Source organism: Hemiscyllium ocellatum, unplaced genomic scaffold (genome assembly GCF_020745735.1).
Source record: "Hemiscyllium ocellatum isolate sHemOce1 unplaced genomic scaffold, sHemOce1.pat.X.cur. scaffold_2154_pat_ctg1, whole genome shotgun sequence".
In the NCBI taxonomy this organism is placed as follows: domain Eukaryota; kingdom Metazoa; phylum Chordata; class Chondrichthyes; order Orectolobiformes; family Hemiscylliidae; genus Hemiscyllium; species Hemiscyllium ocellatum.
The window spans coordinates 64,925-82,044 of NW_026867991.1; the positions used below are offsets into that span (position 1 = coordinate 64,925).

Below are 17,120 nucleotides of genomic sequence, written 5' to 3' on the forward strand. Positions count from 1 at the left end.
GAAACTTCAGCATGTGCAAATATAATCAGGATTTCACTGCTGCCTCCCAGCGCCACGGACCCATGTCGGATTCGAACTTCGGTCGACTCCCTGCGTGGAGTTTGCCCATTCTCCCCGTGTCTGCGTGGATTTCGTCCGACGGATCCGCTTTCCTCCCACAGACCAAAAGTGTGCAGGTCCGGTGTTCTGGCCATGCTAAATTGCCCATTGTTTTCAGGGATGTGTAGTTTCGGTGCATTTGTTCGGGGTAAATGCATAGTCATGCGGTAAGGGTTTGGCTGCCTGGGGGATGCTCTTGGGAGAGTCGGTCGCCTGTTTCCACAGTCGAGGGATTCTATGCTAATTTCTGATTTCGCAAATTTGGAGGATCTGAAAGAGATCAATTCAAACAGAAGTCACGCGTTGCGGGAGAAACACCGCGAGTTTGGCAGCACCTGCGACAGTTCGGAAATGCAGGCAAAACGGGCCTGTGCTTGCTTCCGCCACCGCCAGAACGGGAGGGCCATTGAGTCTGATTTGCTCGCACCGCCTTCTCTGTTGTTCCGTGGCAGTGCAATTTAAAAGCGACCCGCCCGAGCAGGGACTTGAACCCTGGACCCTCAGATTAAAAGTCTGATGCTCTACCGACTGAGCTACCCGGGCTCCTGGCCGGCTCCGGCCTGAGCCGGGTAAGACGTTCACGCTTCACACTGTCGCGCAGCCATTCTGACACAATCCACACAATTCAGTGGGAAAGACTGGCAGCCCCGGCTGTGCAGGGCCGATTCCAAGCCGCCATCTCTCTTCATCACCCCCACTCCATTGTCGCACCGTCCTCTCTCTACTGTAACAACCCTCCTCAACACACACCTCTGGCACCGTCCAAGCCATCAGCAAGCTTACAACACAGCACCGCCAAAGTAAGAACGGTGCTCATGAGGCAGCCTCGTCATCATCCCTCCAACACCACGCACAGTCCCTACCCCCAGCATCCACTCTCTGCTCGACACAATCCACCCCACCACAAGCCGCAGACACCGACACTCCCACACGCACTGCCACATCACCATCAGCTCCAAAACAAGGAAGATGCGCATGAAGGTTCCGTTTGATGTGTCGGAGTTGATGTAGAAAAAAGGCAGACCATCGATGAGAGCTGTCTCCATAAATCGAAACTTCAGCATGTGCAAATATAATCAGGATTTCACTGCTGCCTCCCAGCGCCACGGACCCATGTCGGATTCGAACTTCGGTCGACTCCCTGCGTGGAGTTTGCCCATTCTCCCCGTGTCTGCGTGGATTTCGTCCGACGGATCCGCTTTCCTCCCACAGACCAAAAGTGTGCAGGTCCGGTGTTCTGGCCATGCTAAATTGCCCATTGTTTTCAGGGATGTGTAGTTTCGGTGCATTTGTTCGGGGTAAATGCATAGTCATGCGGTAAGGGTTTGGCTGCCTGGGGGATGCTCTTGGGAGAGTCGGTCGCCTGTTTCCACAGTCGAGGGATTCTATGCTAATTTCTGATTTCGCAAATTTGGAGGATCTGAAAGAGATCAATTCAAACAGAAGTCACGCGTTGCGGGTGAAACACCGCGAGTTTGGCAGCACCTGCGACAGTTCGGAAATGCAGGCAAAACGGGCCTGTGCTTGCTTCCGCCACCGCCAGAACGGGAGGGCCATTGAGTCTGATTTGCTCGCACCGCCTTCTCTGTTGTTCCGTGGCAGTGCAATTTAAAAGCGACCCGCCCGAGCAGGGACTTGAACCCTGGACCCTCAGATTAAAAGTCTGATGCTTACCGACTGAGCTGCCCGGGCGCCTGGCTGGCTCCGGCCTGAGCCGGGTAAGACGTTCACGCTTCACACTGTCGCGCAGCCATTCTGACACAATCCACACAATTCAGTGGGAAAGACTGGCAGCCCCGGCTGTGCAGGGCCGATTCCAAGCCGCCATCTCTCTTCATCACCCCCACTCCATTGTCGCACCGTCCTCTCTCTACTGTAACAACCCTCCTCAACACACACCTCTGGCACCGTCCAAGCCATCAGCAAGCTTACAACACAGCACCGCCAAAGTAAGAACGGTGCTCATGAGGCAGCCTCGTCATCATCCCTCCAACACCACGCACAGTCCCTACCCCCAGCATCCACTCTCTGCTCGACACAATCCACCCCACCACAAGCCGCAGACACCGACACTCCCACACGCACTGCCACATCACCATCAGCTCCAAAACAAGGAAGATGCGCATGAAGGTTCCGTTTGATGTGTCGGAGTTGATGTAGAAAAAAGGCAGACCATCGATGAGAGCTGTCTCCATAAATCGAAACTTCAGCATGTGCAAATATAATCAGGATTTCACTGCTGCCTCCCAGCGCCACGGACCCATGTCGGATTCGAACTTCGGTCGACTCCCTGCGTGGAGTTTGCCCATTCTCCCCGTGTCTGCGTGGATTTCGTCCGACGGATCCGCTTTCCTCCCACAGACCAAAAGTGTGCAGGTCCGGTGTTCTGGCCATGCTAAATTGCCCATTGTTTTCAGGGATGTGTAGTTTCGGTGCATTTGTTCGGGGTAAATGCATAGTCATGCGGTAAGGGTTTGGCTGCCTGGGGGATGCTCTTGGGAGAGTCGGTCGCCTGTTTCCACAGTCGAGGGATTCTATGCTAATTTCTGATTTCGCAAATTTGGAGGATCTGAAAGAGATCAATTCAAACAGAAGTCACGCGTTGCGGGAGAAACACCGCGAGTTTGGCAGCACCTGCGACAGTTCGGAAATGCAGGCAAAACGGGCCTGTGCTTGCTTCCGCCACCGCCAGAACGGGAGGGCCATTGAGTCTGATTTGCTCGCACCGCCTTCTCTGTTGTTCCGTGGCAGTGCAATTTAAAAGCGACCCGCCCGAGCAGGGACTTGAACCCTGGACCCTCAGATTAAAAGTCTGATGCTCTACCGACTGAGCTACCCGGGCTCCTGGCCGGCTCCGGCCTGAGCCGGGTAAGACGTTCACGCTTCACACTGTCGCGCAGCCATTCTGACACAATCCACACAATTCAGTGGGAAAGACTGGCAGCCCCGGCTGTGCAGGGCCGATTCCAAGCCGCCATCTCTCTTCATCACCCCCACTCCATTGTCGCACCGTCCTCTCTCTACTGTAACAACCCTCCTCAACACACACCTCTGGCACCGTCCAAGCCATCAGCAAGCTTACAACACAGCACCGCCAAAGTAAGAACGGTGCTCATGAGGCAGCCTCGTCATCATCCCTCCAACACCACGCACAGTCCCTACCCCCAGCATCCACTCTCTGCTCGACACAATCCACCCCACCACAAGCCGCAGACACCGACACTCCCACACGCACTGCCACATCACCATCAGCTCCAAAACAAGGAAGATGCGCATGAAGGTTCCGTTTGATGTGTCGGAGTTGATGTAGAAAAAAGGCAGACCATCGATGAGAGCTGTCTCCATAAATCGAAACTTCAGCATGTGCAAATATAATCAGGATTTCACTGCTGCCTCCCAGCGCCACGGACCCATGTCGGATTCGAACTTCGGTCGACTCCCTGCGTGGAGTTTGCCCATTCTCCCCGTGTCTGCGTGGATTTCGTCCGACGGATCCGCTTTCCTCCCACAGACCAAAAGTGTGCAGGTCCGGTGTTCTGGCCATGCTAAATTGCCCATTGTTTTCAGGGATGTGTAGTTTCGGTGCATTTGTTCGGGGTAAATGCATAGTCATGCGGTAAGGGTTTGGCTGCCTGGGGGATGCTCTTGGGAGAGTCGGTCGCCTGTTTCCACAGTCGAGGGATTCTATGCTAATTTCTGATTTCGCAAATTTGGAGGATCTGAAAGAGATCAATTCAAACAGAAGTCACGCGTTGCGGGAGAAACACCGCGAGTTTGGCAGCACCTGCGACAGTTCGGAAATGCAGGCAAAACGGGCCTGTGCTTGCTTCCGCCACCGCCAGAACGGGAGGGCCATTGAGTCTGATTTGCTCGCACCGCCTTCTCTGTTGTTCCGTGGCAGTGCAATTTAAAAGCGACCCGCCCGAGCAGGGACTTGAACCCTGGACCCTCAGATTAAAAGTCTGATGCTCTACCGACTGAGCTACCCGGGCTCCTGGCCGGCTCCGGCCTGAGCCGGGTAAGACGTTCACGCTTCACACTGTCGCGCAGCCATTCTGACACAATCCACACAATTCAGTGGGAAAGACTGGCAGCCCCGGCTGTGCAGGGCCGATTCCAAGCCGCCATCTCTCTTCATCACCCCCACTCCATTGTCGCACCGTCCTCTCTCTACTGTAACAACCCTCCTCAACACACACCTCTGGCACCGTCCAAGCCATCAGCAAGCTTACAACACAGCACCGCCAAAGTAAGAACGGTGCTCATGAGGCAGCCTCGTCATCATCCCTCCAACACCACGCACAGTCCCTACCCCAGCATCCACTCTCTGCTCGACACAATCCACCCCACCACAAGCCGCAGACACCGACACTCCCACACGCACTGCCACATCACCATCAGCTCCAAAACAAGGAAGATGCGCATGAAGGTTCCGTTTGATGTGTCGGAGTTGATGTAGAAAAAAGGCAGACCATCGATGAGAGCTGTCTCCATAAATCGAAACTTCAGCATGTGCAAATATAATCAGGATTTCACTGCTGCCTCCCAGCGCCACGGACCCATGTCGGATTCGAACTTCGGTCGACTCCCTGCGTGGAGTTTGCCCATTCTCCCCGTGTCTGCGTGGATTTCGTCCGACGGATCCGCTTTCCTCCCACAGACCAAAAGTGTGCAGGTCCGGTGTTCTGGCCATGCTAAATTGCCCATTGTTTTCAGGGATGTGTAGTTTCGGTGCATTTGTTCGGGGTAAATGCATAGTCATGCGGTAAGGGTTTGGCTGCCTGGGGATGCTCTTGGGAGAGTCGGTCGCCTGTTTCCACAGTCGAGGGATTCTATGCTAATTTCTGATTTCGCAAATTTGGAGGATCTGAAAGAGATCAATTCAAACAGAAGTCACGCGTTGCGGGAGAAACACCGCGAGTTTGGCAGCACCTGCGACAGTTCGGAAATGCAGGCAAAACGGGCCTGTGCTTGCTTCCGCCACCGCCAGAACGGGAGGGCCATTGAGTCTGATTTGCTCGCACCGCCTTCTCTGTTGTTCCGTGGCAGTGCAATTTAAAAGCGACCCGCCCGAGCAGGGACTTGAACCCTGGACCCTCAGATTAAAAGTCTGATGCTCTACCGACTGAGCTACCCGGGCTCCTGGCCGGCTCCGGCCTGAGCCGGGTAAGACGTTCACGCTTCACACTGTCGCGCAGCCATTCTGACACAATCCACACAATTCAGTGGGAAAGACTGGCAGCCCCGGCTGTGCAGGGCCGATTCCAAGCCGCCATCTCTCTTCATCACCCCCACTCCATTGTCGCACCGTCCTCTCTCTACTGTAACAACCCTCCTCAACACACACCTCTGGCACCGTCCAAGCCATCAGCAAGCTTACAACACAGCACCGCCAAAGTAAGAACGGTGCTCATGAGGCAGCCTCGTCATCATCCCTCCAACACCACGCACAGTCCCTACCCCCAGCATCCACTCTCTGCTCGACACAATCCACCCCACCACAAGCCGCAGACACCGACACTCCCACACGCACTGCCACATCACCATCAGCTCCAAAACAAGGAAGATGCGCATGAAGGTTCCGTTTGATGTGTCGGAGTTGATGTAGAAAAAAGGCAGACCATCGATGAGAGCTGTCTCCATAAATCGAAACTTCAGCATGTGCAAATATAATCAGGATTTCACTGCTGCCTCCCAGCGCCACGGACCCATGTCGGATTCGAACTTCGGTCGACTCCCTGCGTGGAGTTTGCCCATTCTCCCCGTGTCTGCGTGGATTTCGTCCGACGGATCCGCTTTCCTCCCACAGACCAAAAGTGTGCAGGTCCGGTGTTCTGGCCATGCTAAATTGCCCATTGTTTTCAGGGATGTGTAGTTTCGGTGCATTTGTTCGGGGTAAATGCATAGTCATGCGGTAAGGGTTTGGCTGCCTGGGGGATGCTCTTGGGTGAGTCGGTCGCCTGTTTCCACAGTCGAGGGATTCTATGCTAATTTCTGATTTCGCAAATTTGGAGGATCTGAAAGAGATCAATTCAAACAGAAGTCACGCGTTGCGGGAGAAACACCGCGAGTTTGGCAGCACCTGCGACAGTTCGGAAATGCAGGCAAAACGGGCCTGTGCTTGCTTCCGCCACCGCCAGAACGGGAGGGCCATTGAGTCTGATTTGCTCGCACCGCCTTCTCTGTTGTTCCGTGGCAGTGCAATTTAAAAGCGACCCGCCCGAGCAGGGACTTGAACCCTGGACCCTCAGATTAAAAGTCTGATGCTCTACCGACTGAGCTACCCGGGCTCCTGGCCGGCCCCGGCCTGAGCCGGGTAAGACGTTCACGCTTCACACTGTCGCGCAGCCATTCTGACACAATCCACACAATTCAGTGGGAAAGACTGGCAGCCCCGGCTGTGCAGGGCCGATTCCAAGCCGCCATCTCTCTTCATCACCCCCACTCCATTGTCGCACCGTCCTCTCTCTACTGTAACAACCCTCCTCAACACACACCTCTGGCACCGTCCAAGCCATCAGCAAGCTTACAACACAGCACCGCCAAAGTAAGAACGGTGCTCATGAGGCAGCCTCGTCATCATCCCTCCAACACCACGCACAGTCCCTACCCCCAGCATCCACTCTCTGCTCGACACAATCCACCCCACCACAAGCCGCAGACACCGACACTCCCACACGCACTGCCACATCACCATCAGCTCCAAAACAAGGAAGATGCGCATGAAGGTTCCGTTTGATGTGTCGGAGTTGATGTAGAAAAAAGGCAGACCATCGATGAGAGCTGTCTCCATAAATCGAAACTTCAGCATGTGCAAATATAATCAGGATTTCACTGCTGCCTCCCAGCGCCACGGACCCATGTCGGATTCGAACTTCGGTCGACTCCCTGCGTGGAGTTTGCCCATTCTCCCCGTGTCTGCGTGGATTTCGTCCGACGGATCCGCTTTCCTCCCACAGACCAAAAGTGTGCAGGTCCGGTGTTCTGGCCATGCTAAATTGCCCATTGTTTTCAGGGATGTGTAGTTTCGGTGCATTTGTTCGGGGTAAATGCATAGTCATGCGGTAAGGGTTTGGCTGCCTGGGGGATGCTCTTGGGAGAGTCGGTCGCCTGTTTCCACAGTCGAGGGATTCTATGCTAATTTCTGATTTCGCAAATTTGGAGGATCTGAAAGAGATCAATTCAAACAGAAGTCACGCGTTGCGGGAGAAACACCGCGAGTTTGGCAGCACCTGCGACAGTTCGGAAATGCAGGCAAAACGGGCCTGTGCTTGCTTCCGCCACCGCCAGAACGGGAGGGCCATTGAGTCTGATTTGCTCGCACCGCCTTCTCTGTTGTTCCGTGGCAGTGCAATTTAAAAGCGACCCGCCCGAGCAGGGACTTGAACCCTGGACCCTCAGATTAAAAGTCTGATGCTCTACCGACTGAGCTACCCGGGCTCCTGGCCGGCTCCGGCCTGAGCCGGGTAAGACGTTCACGCTTCACACTGTCGCGCAGCCATTCTGACACAATCCACACAATTCAGTGGGAAAGACTGGCAGCCCCGGCTGTGCAGGGCCGATTCCAAGCCGCCATCTCTCTTCATCACCCCCACTCCATTGTCGCACCGTCCTCTCTCTACTGTAACAACCCTCCTCAACACACACCTCTGGCACCGTCCAAGCCATCAGCAAGCTTACAACACAGCACCGCCAAAGTAAGAACGGTGCTCATGAGGCAGCCTCGTCATCATCCCTCCAACACCACGCACAGTCCCTACCCCCAGCATCCACTCTCTGCTCGACACAATCCACCCCACCACAAGCCGCAGACACCGACACTCCCACACGCACTGCCACATCACCATCAGCTCCAAAACAAGGAAGATGCGCATGAAGGTTCCGTTTGATGTGTCGGAGTTGATGTAGAAAAAAGGCAGACCATCGATGAGAGCTGTCTCCATAAATCGAAACTTCAGCATGTGCAAATATAATCAGGATTTCACTGCTGCCTCCCAGCGCCACGGACCCATGTCGGATTCGAACTTCGGTCGACTCCCTGCGTGGAGTTTGCCCATTCTCCCCGTGTCTGCGTGGATTTCGTCCGACGGATCCGCTTTCCTCCCACAGACCAAAAGTGTGCAGGTCCGGTGTTCTGGCCATGCTAAATTGCCCATTGTTTTCAGGGATGTGTAGTTTCGGTGCATTTGTTCGGGGTAAATGCATAGTCATGCGGTAAGGGTTTGGCTGCCTGGGGGATGCTCTTGGAGAGTCGGTCGCCTGTTTCCACAGTCGAGGGATTCTATGCTAATTTCTGATTTCGCAAATTTGGAGGATCTGAAAGAGATCAATTCAAACAGAAGTCACGCGTTGCGGGAGAAACACCGCGAGTTTGGCAGCACCTGCGACAGTTCGGAAATGCAGGCAAAACGGGCCTGTGCTTGCTTCCGCCACCGCCAGAACGGGAGGGCCATTGAGTCTGATTTGCTCGCACCGCCTTCTCTGTTGTTCCGTGGCAGTGCAATTTAAAAGCGACCCGCCCGAGCAGGGACTTGAACCCTGGACCCTCAGATTAAAAGTCTGATGCTCTACCGACTGAGCTACCCGGGCTCCTGGCCGGCTCCGGCCTGAGCCGGGTAAGACGTTCACGCTTCACACTGTCGCGCAGCCATTCTGACACAATCCACACAATTCAGTGGGAAAGACTGGCAGCCCCGGCTGTGCAGGGCCGATTCCAAGCCGCCATCTCTCTTCATCACCCCCACTCCATTGTCGCACCGTCCTCTCTCTACTGTAACAACCCTCCTCAACACACACCTCTGGCACCGTCCAAGCCATCAGCAAGCTTACAACACAGCACCGCCAAAGTAAGAACGGTGCTCATGAGGCAGCCTCGTCATCATCCCTCCAACACCACGCACAGTCCCTACCCCCAGCATCCACTCTCTGCTCGACACAATCCACCCCACCACAAGCCGCAGACACCGACACTCCCACACGCACTGCCACATCACCATCAGCTCCAAAACAAGGAAGATGCGCATGAAGGTTCCGTTTGATGTGTCGGAGTTGATGTAGAAAAAAGGCAGACCATCGATGAGAGCTGTCTCCATAAATCGAAACTTCAGCATGTGCAAATATAATCAGGATTTCACTGCTGCCTCCCAGCGCCACGGACCCATGTCGGATTCGAACTTCGGTCGACTCCCTGCGTGGAGTTTGCCCATTCTCCCCGTGTCTGCGTGGATTTCGTCCGACGGATCCGCTTTCCTCCCACAGACCAAAAGTGTGCAGGTCCGGTGTTCTGGCCATGCTAAATTGCCCATTGTTTTTCAGGGATGTGTAGTTTCGGTGCATTTGTTCGGGGTAAATGCATAGTCATGCGGTAAGGGTTTGGCTGCCTGGGGGATGCTCTTGGGAGAGTCGGTCGCCTGTTTCCACAGTCGAGGGATTCTATGCTAATTTCTGATTTCGCAAATTTGGAGGATCTGAAAGAGATCAATTCAAACAGAAGTCACGCGTTGCGGGAGAAACACCGCGAGTTTGGCAGCACCTGCGACAGTTCGGAAATGCAGGCAAAACGGGCCTGTGCTTGCTTCCGCCACCGCCAGAACGGGAGGGCCATTGAGTCTGATTTGCTCGCACCGCCTTCTCTGTTGTTCCGTGGCAGTGCAATTTAAAAGCGACCCGCCCGAGCAGGGACTTGAACCCTGGACCCTCAGATTAAAAGTCTGATGCTCTACCGACTGAGCTACCCGGGCTCCTGGCCGGCTCCGGCCTGAGCCGGGTAAGACGTTCACGCTTCACACTGTCGCGCAGCCATTCTGACACAATCCACACAATTCAGTGGGAAAGACTGGCAGCCCCGGCTGTGCAGGGCCGATTCCAAGCCGCCATCTCTCTTCATCACCCCCACTCCATTGTCGCACCGTCCTGTCTCTACTGTAACAACCCTCCTCAACACACACCTCTGGCACCGTCCAAGCCATCAGCAAGCTTACAACACAGCACCGCCAAAGTAAGAACGGTGCTCATGAGGCAGCCTCGTCATCATCCCTCCAACACCACGCACAGTCCCTACCCCCAGCATCCACTCTCTGCTCGACACAATCCACCCCACCACAAGCCGCAGACACCGACACTCCCACACGCACTGCCACATCACCATCAGCTCCAAAACAAGGAAGATGCGCATGAAGGTTCCGTTTGATGTGTCGGAGTTGATGTAGAAAAAAGGCAGACCATCGATGAGAGCTGTCTCCATAAATCGAAACTTCAGCATGTGCAAATATAATCAGGATTTCACTGCTGCCTCCCAGCGCCACGGACCCATGTCGGATTCGAACTTCGGTCGACTCCCTGCGTGGAGTTTGCCCATTCTCCCCGTGTCTGCGTGGATTTCGTCCGACGGATCCGCTTTCCTCCCACAGACCAAAAGTGTGCAGGTCCGGTGTTCTGGCCATGCTAAATTGCCCATTGTTTTCAGGGATGTGTAGTTTCGGTGCATTTGTTCGGGGTAAATGCATAGTCATGCGGTAAGGGTTTGGCTGCCTGGGGGATGCTCTTGGGAGAGTCGGTCGCCTGTTTCCACAGTCGAGGGATTCTATGCTAATTTCTGATTTCGCAAATTTGGAGGATCTGAAAGAGATCAATTCAAACAGAAGTCACGCGTTGCGGGAGAAACACCGCGAGTTTGGCAGCACCTGCGACAGTTCGGAAATGCAGGCAAAACGGGCCTGTGCTTGCTTCCGCCACCGCCAGAACGGGAGGGCCATTGAGTCTGATTTGCTCGCACCGCCTTCTCTGTTGTTCCGTGGCAGTGCAATTTAAAAGCGACCCGCCCGAGCAGGGACTTGAACCCTGGACCCTCAGATTAAAAGTCTGATGCTCTACCGACTGAGCTACCCGGGCTCCTGGCCGGCTCCGGCCTGAGCCGGGTAAGACGTTCACGCTTCACACTGTCGCGCAGCCATTCTGACACAATCCACACAATTCAGTGGGAAAGACTGGCAGCCCCGGCTGTGCAGGGCCGATTCCAAGCCGCCATCTCTCTTCATCACCCCCACTCCATTGTCGCACCGTCCTGTCTCTACTGTAACAACCCTCCTCAACACACACCTCTGGCACCGTCCAAGCCATCAGCAAGCTTACAACACAGCACCGCCAAAGTAAGAACGGTGCTCATGAGGCAGCCTCGTCATCATCCCTCCAACACCACGCACAGTCCCTACCCCCAGCATCCACTCTCTGCTCGACACAATCCACCCCACCACAAGCCGCAGACACCGACACTCCCACACGCACTGCCACATCACCATCAGCTCCAAAACAAGGAAGATGCGCATGAAGGTTCCGTTTGATGTGTCGGAGTTGATGTAGAAAAAAGGCAGACCATCGATGAGAGCTGTCTCCATAAATCGAAACTTCAGCATGTGCAAATATAATCAGGATTTCACTGCTGCCTCCCAGCGCCACGGACCCATGTCGGATTCGAACTTCGGTCGACTCCCTGCGTGGAGTTTGCCCATTCTCCCCGTGTCTGCGTGGATTTCGTCCGACGGATCCGCTTTCCTCCCACAGACCAAAAGTGTGCAGGTCCGGTGTTCTGGCCATGCTAAATTGCCCATTGTTTTCAGGGATGTGTAGTTTCGGTGCATTTGTTCGGGGTAAATGCATAGTCATGCGGTAAGGGTTTGGCTGCCTGGGGGATGCTCTTGGGAGAGTCGGTCGCCTGTTTCCACAGTCGAGGGATTCTATGCTAATTTCTGATTTCGCAAATTTGGAGGATCTGAAAGAGATCAATTCAAACAGAAGTCACGCGTTGCGGGAGAAACACCGCGAGTTTGGCAGCACCTGCGACAGTTCGGAAATGCAGGCAAAACGGGCCTGTGCTTGCTTCCGCCACCGCCAGAACGGGAGGGCCATTGAGTCTGATTTGCTCGCACCGCCTTCTCTGTTGTTCCGTGGCAGTGCAATTTAAAAGCGACCCGCCCGAGCAGGGACTTGAACCCTGGACCCTCAGATTAAAAGTCTGATGCTCTACCGACTGAGCTACCCGGGCTCCTGGCCGGCTCCGGCCTGAGCCGGGTAAGACGTTCACGCTTCACACTGTCGCGCAGCCATTCTGACACAATCCACACAATTCAGTGGGAAAGACTGGCAGCCCCGGCTGTGCAGGGCCGATTCCAAGCCGCCATCTCTCTTCATCACCCCCACTCCATTGTCGCACCGTCCTCTCTCTACTGTAACAACCCTCCTCAACACACACCTCTGGCACCGTCCAAGCCATCAGCAAGCTTACAACACAGCACCGCCAAAGTAAGAACGGTGCTCATGAGGCAGCCTCGTCATCATCCCTCCAACACCACGCACAGTCCCTACCCCCAGCATCCACTCTCTGCTCGACACAATCCACCCCACCACAAGCCGCAGACACCGACACTCCCACACGCACTGCCACATCACCATCAGCTCCAAAACAAGGAAGATGCGCATGAAGGTTCCGTTTGATGTGTCGGAGTTGATGTAGAAAAAAGGCAGACCATCGATGAGAGCTGTCTCCATAAATCGAAACTTCAGCATGTGCAAATATAATCAGGATTTCACTGCTGCCTCCCAGCGCCACGGACCCATGTCGGATTCGAACTTCGGTCGACTCCCTGCGTGGAGTTTGCCCATTCTCCCCGTGTCTGCGTGGATTTCGTCCGACGGATCCGCTTTCCTCCCACAGACCAAAAGTGTGCAGGTCCGGTGTTCTGGCCATGCTAAATTGCCCATTGTTTTCAGGGATGTGTAGTTTCGGTGCATTTGTTCGGGGTAAATGCATAGTCATGCGGTAAGGGTTTGGCTGCCTGGGGGATGCTCTTGGGAGAGTCGGTCGCCTGTTTCCACAGTCGAGGGATTCTATGCTAATTTCTGATTTCGCAAATTTGGAGGATCTGAAAGAGATCAATTCAAACAGAAGTCACGCGTTGCGGGAGAAAACACCGCGAGTTTGGCAGCACCTGCGACAGTTCGGAAATGCAGGCAAAACGGGCCTGTGCTTGCTTCCGCCACCGCCAGAACGGGAGGGCCATTGAGTCTGATTTGCTCGCACCGCCTTCTCTGTTGTTCCGTGGCAGTGCAATTTAAAAGCGACCCGCCCGAGCAGGGACTTGAACCCTGGACCCTCAGATTAAAAGTCTGATGCTCTACCGACTGAGCTACCCGGGCTCAGGCCGGCCGGCCTGAGCCGGGTAAGACGTTCACGCTTCACACTGTCGCGCAGCCATTCTGACACATTCACACAATTCAGTGGGAAAGACTGGCAGCCCCGGCTGTGCAGGGCGATTCCAAGCGCCATCTCTCTTCATCACCCCACTCCATTGTCGCACCGTCCTGTCTCTACTGTAACAACCCTCCCTCAACACACACCTCTGGCACCGTCCAAGCCATCAGCAAGTTACAACACAGCACCGCCAAAGTAAGAACGGTGCTCATGAGGCAGCCTCGTCATCATCCCTCCAACACCACGCACAGTCCCTACCCCCAGCATCCACTCTCTGCTCGAACAATCCACCCCACCACAAGCCGCAGACACCGACACTCCCACACGCACTGCCACATCACCATCAGCTCCAAAAACAAGGAAGATGCGCATGAAGGTTCCGTTTGATGTGTCGGAGTTGATGTGTAGAAAAAGGCAGACCATCGATGAGAGCTGTCTCCATAAATCGAAACTTCAGCATGTGCAAATATAATCAGGATTTCACTGCTGCCTCCCAGCGCCACGGACCCATTGTCGGATTCGAACTTCGGTCGACTCCCTGCGTGGAGTTTGCCCATTCTCCCCGTGTCTGCGTGGATTTCGTCCGACGGATCCGCTTTCCTCCCACAGACCAAAAGTGTGCAGGTCCGGTGTTCTGGCCATGCTAAATTGCCCATTGTTTTTCAGGGATGTGTAGTTTCGGTGCATTTGTTCGGGGTAAATGCATAGTCATGCGGTAAGGGTTTGGCTGCCTGGGGGATGCTCTTGGGAGAGTCGGTCGCCTGTTTCCAAGTCGTGGATTCTATGTAATTTCTGATTCGCAAATTTGGAGGATCTGAAAGAGATCAATTCAAACGGAAGTCACGCGTTGCGGGAGAAACACCGCGAGTTTGGCAGCACCTGCGACAGTTCGGAAAATGCAGGCCAAACGGGCCTGTGCTTGCTTCCGCCACCGCCAGAACGGGAGGGCCATTGAGTCTGATTTGCTCGCACCGTTCTCTGTTTGTTCCGTGGCAGTGCAAATTAAAAAGCGACCCGCCCGAGCAGGGACTTGAACCCTGGACCCTCAGATTAAAAGTCTGATGCTCTACCGACTGAGTACCCGGGCTCCTGGCCGGCTCCGGCCTGAGCCGGGTAAGACGTTCACGCTTCACACTGTCGCGCAGCCATTCTGACACAATCCACACAATTCAGTGGGGAAAGACTGGCAGCCCCGCTGTGCAGGGCCGATTTCCAAGCCGCCATCTCTCTTCATCACCCCCACTCCATTGTCGCACCGTCCTGTCTCTACTGTAACAACCCTCCTCAACACACACCTCTGGCACCGTCCAAGCCATCAGCAAGCTTAAAACACAGCACCGCCAAAGTAAGAACGGTGCTCATGAGGCAGCCTCGTCATCATCCCTCCAACACCACGCACAGTCCCCTACCCCCAGCAGTCCACTCTCTGCTCGACACAATCCACCCCACCACAAGCCGCAGACACCGACACTCCCACCACGCACTGCCACATCACCATCAGCTCCAAAACAAGGAAGATGCGCATGAAGGTTCCGTTTGATGTGTCGGAGTTGATGTAGAAAAAAGGCAGACCATCGATGAGAGTGTCTCCAAAATCGAAACTTCAGCATGTGCAAATATAATCAGGGATTTCACTGCTGCCTCCCAGCGCCACGGAACCCATGTCGGATTCGAACTTCGGTCGACTCCCTGCGTGGAGTTTGCCCATTCTCCCCGTGTCTGCGTGGATTTCGTCCGACGGATCCGCTTTCCTCCCACAGACCAAAAGTGTGCAGGTCCGGTGTTTCTGGCCATGCTAAATTGCCCATTGTTTCAAGGGATTTGTGTAGTTTCGGTTGCATTTGTTCGGGGTAAATGCATAGTCATGCGGTAAGGTTTTTGGCTGCTGGGGGATGCTTTGGGAGTGTCGGTTCGCCTGTTTCCACAGTCGAGGGATTCTATGATAAATTTCTGATTTCGCAAATTTGGAGGATCTGAAAGAGATCAATTCAACAGAAGTCACGCGTTGGTGAGGGAGAGAAAAACCGCGAGTTTGGCAGCACCTGCGACAGTTCGGAAATGCAGGCAAAACGGGCCTGTGCTTGCTTCCGCCACCGCCAGAACGGGAGGGCCATTGAGTCTGATTTGCTCGCACCGCCTTCTCTGTTTGTTCGTGGCAGTGCAATTTAAAAGCGACCCGCCGAGCAGGGACTTGAACCCTGGACCCTCAGATTAAAAGTCTGATGCTCTACCGACGATGCTACCGGGCTCCTGGCCGGCTCCGGCCTGAGCCGGGTATAGACGTTCACGCTTCACACTGTCGCGCAGCCATTCTGACACAATCCACACAATTCAGTGGGAAAGACTGGCAGCCCGGCTGTGCAGGGCCGATTCCAAGCCGCCATCTCTCTTCATCACCCCCACTCCATTGTCGCACCGTCCTGTCTCTACTGTAAACAACCCTCCTCAAACACACATCTGGCACCGTCCAAGCCATCAGCAAGCTTAAACACAGCACCGCCAAAGTAAGAACGGTGTCATGAGGCAGCCTCGTCATCATCCCTCCAACACCACGCACAGTCCCTACCCCCAGCATCCACTCTCTGCTCGACACAATCCACCCCACCACAAGCCGCAGACACCGACACTCCCACACGCACTGCCACATCACCATCAGCTCCAAAACAAGGAAGATGCGCATGAAGGTTCCGTTTGATGTGTCGGAGTTGATGTAGAAAAAGGCAGACCATCGATGAGAGCTGTCTCATAAATCGAAACTTCAGCATGTGCAAATTATAATCAGGATTTCACTGCTGCCTCCCAGCGCCACGGACCCATTTCGGATTCGAACTTCGGGTCGACTCCCTGCGTGGAGTTTGCCATTCTCCCCGTGTCTGCGTGGATTTCGTCCGACGGATCCGCTTTCCTCCCACAGACCAAAAGTGTGCAGGTCCGGTGTTCTGGCCATGCTAAATTGCCCATTGTTTTCAGGATGTGTAGTTTCGGTGCATTGTTCGGGTAAATGCATAGTCATGCGGTAAGGGTTTGGGCTGCCTGGGGATGCTCTTGGGAGAGTCGGTCGCCTGTTTCCACAGTCGAGGGATTCTATGCTAATTTCTGATTTCGAAAATTTGGAGGATCTGAAAGAGATCAATTCAAACAGAAGTCCGCGTTGCGTGGGAGAAACACCGCGAGTTTGGCAGCACCTGCGACAGTTCGGAAATGCAGGCAAAACGGGCTGTGCTTGCTTCCGCCACCGCCAGAACGGAGGGCCATTGAGTCTGATTTGCTCGCACCGCCTTCTCTGTTGTTCCGTGGCAGTGCAATTTAAAAGCGACCCGCCCGAGCAGGGACTTGAACCCTGGACCCTCAGATTTAAAAGTCTGATGCTCTACCGACTGAGCTACCCGGGCTCCTGGCGGCTCCGGCTGAGCCGGGTAAGACGTTCACGCTTCACACTGTCGCGCAGCCATTCTGACACAATCCACACAATTCAGTGGGAAAGATGGCTCAGCCGGCTGTGCAGGGCCGATTCCAAGCCGCCATCTCTCTTCATCACCACCCACTCCATTGTCGCCCGTCCTGTCTCTACTGAAACAACCCTCCTCAACACACACCTCTGGCACCGTCCAAGCCATCAGCAAGCTTACAACACAGCCACCGCCAAAGTAAGAACGGTGCTCATGAGGCAGCCTCGTCATCATCCCTCCAACACCACGCACACAGTCCCTCCCAGCAATCCACTCTCTGCTCGACACAATCCACCCCCACAAGCCGCAGACACCGACACTCCCAC

The 17,120-nt window shown here is 54.7% G+C and overlaps 14 non-coding genes across 14 annotated transcripts; all 14 read right to left on the reverse strand.

Moving 5' to 3' along the window:
* Positions 1-569: 569 nt before the first annotated feature.
* On the reverse strand, positions 570-642 carry trnak-uuu (transfer RNA lysine (anticodon UUU)). Its single transcript has one exon. It is a non-coding gene; the product is annotated as a tRNA-Lys (tRNA).
* A 1,077-nt stretch (positions 643-1,719) lies between these two features.
* Positions 1,720-1,791, reverse strand: trnak-uuu (transfer RNA lysine (anticodon UUU)). The gene has a single exon. It is a non-coding gene; the product is annotated as a tRNA-Lys (tRNA).
* Positions 1,792-2,868: 1,077 nt separating this feature from the next.
* trnak-uuu (transfer RNA lysine (anticodon UUU)) lies at positions 2,869-2,941 on the reverse strand. Its single transcript has one exon. It is a non-coding gene; the product is annotated as a tRNA-Lys (tRNA).
* Positions 2,942-4,018: 1,077 nt separating this feature from the next.
* Positions 4,019-4,091, reverse strand: trnak-uuu (transfer RNA lysine (anticodon UUU)). Its single transcript has one exon. It is a non-coding gene; the product is annotated as a tRNA-Lys (tRNA).
* A 1,075-nt stretch (positions 4,092-5,166) lies between these two features.
* Positions 5,167-5,239, reverse strand: trnak-uuu (transfer RNA lysine (anticodon UUU)). Its single transcript has one exon. It is a non-coding gene; the product is annotated as a tRNA-Lys (tRNA).
* Positions 5,240-6,316: 1,077 nt separating this feature from the next.
* trnak-uuu (transfer RNA lysine (anticodon UUU)) lies at positions 6,317-6,389 on the reverse strand. Its single transcript has one exon. It is a non-coding gene; the product is annotated as a tRNA-Lys (tRNA).
* Positions 6,390-7,466: 1,077 nt separating this feature from the next.
* trnak-uuu (transfer RNA lysine (anticodon UUU)) lies at positions 7,467-7,539 on the reverse strand. The gene has a single exon. It is a non-coding gene; the product is annotated as a tRNA-Lys (tRNA).
* Positions 7,540-8,615: 1,076 nt separating this feature from the next.
* On the reverse strand, positions 8,616-8,688 carry trnak-uuu (transfer RNA lysine (anticodon UUU)). Its single transcript has one exon. It is a non-coding gene; the product is annotated as a tRNA-Lys (tRNA).
* Positions 8,689-9,766: 1,078 nt separating this feature from the next.
* Positions 9,767-9,839, reverse strand: trnak-uuu (transfer RNA lysine (anticodon UUU)). Its single transcript has one exon. It is a non-coding gene; the product is annotated as a tRNA-Lys (tRNA).
* A 1,077-nt stretch (positions 9,840-10,916) lies between these two features.
* Positions 10,917-10,989, reverse strand: trnak-uuu (transfer RNA lysine (anticodon UUU)). The gene has a single exon. It is a non-coding gene; the product is annotated as a tRNA-Lys (tRNA).
* A 1,077-nt stretch (positions 10,990-12,066) lies between these two features.
* On the reverse strand, positions 12,067-12,139 carry trnak-uuu (transfer RNA lysine (anticodon UUU)). The gene has a single exon. It is a non-coding gene; the product is annotated as a tRNA-Lys (tRNA).
* A 1,078-nt stretch (positions 12,140-13,217) lies between these two features.
* Positions 13,218-13,290, reverse strand: trnak-uuu (transfer RNA lysine (anticodon UUU)). Its single transcript has one exon. It is a non-coding gene; the product is annotated as a tRNA-Lys (tRNA).
* A 1,070-nt stretch (positions 13,291-14,360) lies between these two features.
* On the reverse strand, positions 14,361-14,432 carry trnak-uuu (transfer RNA lysine (anticodon UUU)). Its single transcript has one exon. It is a non-coding gene; the product is annotated as a tRNA-Lys (tRNA).
* A 2,231-nt stretch (positions 14,433-16,663) lies between these two features.
* On the reverse strand, positions 16,664-16,737 carry trnak-uuu (transfer RNA lysine (anticodon UUU)). The gene has a single exon. It is a non-coding gene; the product is annotated as a tRNA-Lys (tRNA).
* Positions 16,738-17,120: the final 383 nt, after the last annotated feature.